The sequence below is a fragment of the Oryzias melastigma genome, linkage group LG5 (assembly GCF_002922805.2).
Source record: "Oryzias melastigma strain HK-1 linkage group LG5, ASM292280v2, whole genome shotgun sequence".
NCBI classification, from domain to species: Eukaryota; Metazoa; Chordata; class Actinopteri; order Beloniformes; family Adrianichthyidae; genus Oryzias; species Oryzias melastigma.
The window spans coordinates 21,404,625-21,408,822 of record NC_050516.1 but is presented as its reverse complement, the minus strand read 5'-3'; the positions used below and the strand labels follow the sequence as shown (position 1 = coordinate 21,408,822).

At 37.6% G+C, this 4,198-nt stretch overlaps 6 non-coding genes across 6 annotated transcripts; 3 read left to right on the top strand and 3 right to left on the bottom strand.

Annotated features, from left to right (window-relative positions):
* Window positions 1–1,635: 1,635 nt before the first annotated feature.
* On the bottom strand, window positions 1,636–1,706 carry trnag-gcc. The gene has a single exon. It is a non-coding gene; the product is annotated as a tRNA-Gly (tRNA).
* A 372-nt stretch (window positions 1,707–2,078) lies between these two features.
* trnae-uuc lies at window positions 2,079–2,150 on the top strand. The gene has a single exon. It is a non-coding gene; the product is annotated as a tRNA-Glu (tRNA).
* Window positions 2,151–2,507: 357 nt separating this feature from the next.
* Window positions 2,508–2,578, bottom strand: trnag-gcc. The gene has a single exon. It is a non-coding gene; the product is annotated as a tRNA-Gly (tRNA).
* Window positions 2,579–2,950: 372 nt separating this feature from the next.
* On the top strand, window positions 2,951–3,022 carry trnae-uuc. The gene has a single exon. It is a non-coding gene; the product is annotated as a tRNA-Glu (tRNA).
* Window positions 3,023–3,379: 357 nt separating this feature from the next.
* trnag-gcc lies at window positions 3,380–3,450 on the bottom strand. The gene has a single exon. It is a non-coding gene; the product is annotated as a tRNA-Gly (tRNA).
* Window positions 3,451–3,822: 372 nt separating this feature from the next.
* On the top strand, window positions 3,823–3,894 carry trnae-cuc. The gene has a single exon. It is a non-coding gene; the product is annotated as a tRNA-Glu (tRNA).
* Window positions 3,895–4,198: the final 304 nt, after the last annotated feature.

Below are 4,198 nucleotides of genomic sequence, written 5' to 3'. Positions count from 1 at the left end.
TCTTGTGCTGTTACGGAGCATGTTCAGGTATTACATTTGCAGAATTTTGACATTATATACATTTTTTCGTAGAACAAAATCATTTGGGATATTGATACGTTTATTTTTATATATAAAACATAAAAATAAATAATTGTTCTATTTTTTTTTCTTTTAACATTCACTTTAGGGCTGCACAGTGGTGCTGTGGTAAGTGCTCTTGCCTTACAGCACACAGTTCAAATCACAGCTGGGGGATCTGAAACAGAAACACCAACACCAACTGGGGACCTTTCTGTGTGGAGTTTGCATGTTCTCCCCATGCATGCGCGGGTTTTCACCAGGTATTCCGGGTTCCTCCAACCATCCAACAACATGCTTCATAGGTTAATTGGTGACTCTAAATTGCTCCTAGATGTGAGGCCCTGCGACAGACTAGAGACCTGTCCAGGGTGTTCCCTGACTTTGCCCATCAGTAGCCGGGTTAGGCTCCGGCACCCCCGTGGCCCTGAAAGGGACTATTGTGGATATATATATATATATACATATATTGAGGTTTAGGTTCATTTATTCAGGAATAATACTCTTATCTAACTTTATTCATATTTATGTTTTACTTTTTTTTTCTTTTTTGGTTTTAAAAATTTAGGTTTACTGTGTTCAATGAATGTTTATCCTGTTCAGCCTACAACCTAAAGTGTGTTTTGGTTTTTGGTCTCCTGTTCTATTGAGTTTGACGCCCTTGTTCTGATTTCAACCACAACTGTAATTTGGTCATCTGGTTAGTCTTTCGTCACAAAGTACTGTATATGCTGAAAATGTTGCTATAAAGCGAGCATTTCCCTGATGGTGTAATGGTTTAGGGTTGGTGTTCTCCGCGCCATGGTCCAAGTTCAATATCTGGTCAGGGAAGTAACTAAGTTTGAAGGCAATCTCTTATTATTATATATTATTTATGTGATATTTCACCCTGGAAGAAAAATGACACCCATCCTGTGAGAATCTGCTAGTCAGGAGCAGCCATACCAGAAGCTGTTCTGTCCAGGAAGCCTCTGTCCTGTAAAAGGGACGTGTCTGAATCGCAAGGAAAAGGAATCATAAATCGCCAGAAAAAGCAGGAATGTCAGTCCGGATAACAATTATTTGAATTACTTAAATGTTTACCCAGTTAGTTTCAATAACACTATTAAAACCAATAAAAAAAAGTTAACTTTAAATGTTTTATTTATGGACATTAGGGGGGTGGGTTGAGAAAATTTTCCTTTAAAAGGGTACTCCAGATTTATTTGATATCTTCAAAACTATTTCCAAGCATTATTTTCTCTCAGTTTTTGTAGATTTGGTATCAAGACATGTAAACGTAATCAAAAACTTCATATTTTGGCATTTTGATTGCATTTTTGTGTTTATTTGTCGTTATTTATTAGACCTCAATGAGCAAAGATTTTGACGTTACATATGTGTGTGCATGCAAAGTATTTTAAATGTTCTCATAAATATACAGTATCTTTATAAGCTTTTCAAACAAAACACCAGGCTTTTATCAAGTTTTTTGTTATTGTTATATTACCGTTTACTGATCCAAAAAATGATGCGAACGGTGAGTTTTGAGATCCATTACATGATTAGTTTATATAAAACGTAAAAAGGAATCAATGCATTGGCTGGGAATTGAACCCAGGTCAACTGCATGGCAAGCAGCTATGCTACCACTATACCACCAATGCACAGTTTGTGCCAGCAACCTTATATTATATGACAAAATGTGCCTAAAAAAAGTTGCATGTCTGTCAACCATCAACCAAGACTGATTTTTTGAAATGAAAAAGCCAAAAGTCAAGCAACTTTTAAGTCAACATCTCTGGAACCACAGTAAGCCTAGATTTCAACTTTTCGTTCCACAACAGGGACAGATGAAATGAGATGTAATGAACATGAAAACAAGCCCAAGAGAAATGCTTCAGAATTGAAAAAGATCCACACTGATGCAAAAATGATATATACTTTCCTTAAGGCCTTATTAAATAGCCCGTTGATGTCCTTTTAGTGGTGACTCTTCTGCAGTATGTTGAAAATGGTGTTTCCTTTAACTACGCATTTCCCTGATGGTCTAATGGCTAGGATTTGGTGCTTTCACCGCCACGGTCCGGGTTCAATTCCCGGTCACGGAAGTGACAAAGGTTTAAGGCAAGCTCATTTAGGTAGCACGGTTTTACTTTGAAAAAGAAATGACTCCCATGACAAGCCACCTTTGAAAGCAGCCTTCTTCATCTTATAAGTCATTTCAAACACACCTGTCATTTGACAATATCCTTTACAAGGTAAGCCAAGGGAACAAAACAATTTTGAGGATTGAAGGGTTTTCCTGGCAAAACAAAGACTTATATCAATCTGCAGTTCAGGACACACTAGAAGATCATTTCCAAATGAGAGATTAAAACAATATTTTTAAGTTGAGTCTGGGTCTGTTTCAAGTCCATACGATTAAACATGAAAGTTATTGTAGATAAAAGCTAGTCTAGAATGAATGCATTGGCTGGGAATTGAACCCAGGTCAACTGCATGGCAAGCAGCTATGCTACCACTATACCACCAATGCACAGTTTGTGCCAGCAACCTTATATTATATGACAAAATGTGCCTAAAAAAAGTTGCATGTCTGTCAACCATCAACCAAGACTGATTTTTTGAAATGAAAAAGCCAAAAGTCAAGCAACTTTTAAGTCAACATCTCTGGAACCACAGTAAGCCTAGATTTCAACTTTTCGTTCCACAACAGGGACAGATGAAATGAGATGTAATGAACATGAAAACAAGCCCAAGAGAAATGCTTCAGAATTAAAAAAGATCCACACTGATGCAAAAATGATATATACTTTCCTTAAGGCCTTATTAAATAGCCCGTTGATGTCCTTTCAGTGGTGACTCTTCTGCAGTATGTTGAAAATGGTGTTGTCTTTAATCAAGCATTTCCCTGATGGTCTAATGGCTAGGATTTGGCGCTTTCACCGCCACGGTCCGGGTTCAATTCCCGGTCAGGGAAGTGACAAAGTTTTAAGGCAATCTCATTTAGGTAGCACCGTTTTACTTTGAAAAAGAAATGACTCCCATGACAAGCCACCTTTGAAAGCACCCTTCTTCATCTTATAAGTCATTTCAAACACACCTGTCATTTGACAATATCCTTTACAAGGTAAGCCAAGGGAACAAAACAATTTTGAGGATTGAAGGGTTTTCCTGGCAAAACAAAGACTTATATCAATCTGCAGTTCAGGACACACTAGAATATCATTTCCAAATGAGAGATTAAAACAATATTTTTAAGTTGAGTCTGGGTCTGTTTCAAGTCCATACGATTAAACATGAAAGTTATTGTAGATAAAAGCTAGTCTAGAATGAATGCATTGGCTGGGAATTGAACCCAGGTCAACTGCATGGCAAGCAGCTATGCTACCACTATACCACCAATGCACAGTTTGTGCCAGCAACCTTATATTATATGACAAAATGTGCCTAAAAAAAGTTGCATGTCTGTCAACCATCAACCAAGACTGATTTTTTGAAATGAAAAAGCCAAAAGTCAAGCAACTTTTAAGTCCACATCTCTGGAACCACAGTAAGCCTAGATTTCAACTTTTCGTTCCACAACAGGGACAGATGAAATGAGATGTAATGAACATGAAAACAAGCCCAAGAGAAATGCTTCAGAATTGAAAAAGATCCACACTGATGCAAAAATGATATATACTTTCCTTAAGGCCTTATTAAATAGCCCGTTGATGTCCTTTTAGTGGTGACTCTTCTGCAGTATGTTGAAAATGGTGTTGCCTTTAACTAAGCATTTCCCTGATGGTCTAATGGCTAGGATTTGGCGCTCTCACCGCCACGGTCCGGGTTCAATTCCCGGTCAGGGAAGTGACAAAGTTTTAAGGCAAGCTCATTTAGGTAGCACGGTTTTACTTTGAAAAAGAAATGACTCCCATGACAAGCCACCTTTGAAAGCAGCCTTCTTCATCTTATAAGTCATTTCAAACACACCTGTCATTTGACAATATCCTTTACAAGGTAAGCCAAGGGAACAAAACAATTTTGAGGATTGAAGGGTTTTCCTGGCAAAACAAAGACTTATATCAATCTGCAGTTCAGGCCACACTAGAATATCATTTCCAAATGAGAGATTAAAACAATATTTTTAAGTTGAGTCTGGGTCTGTTTCAAG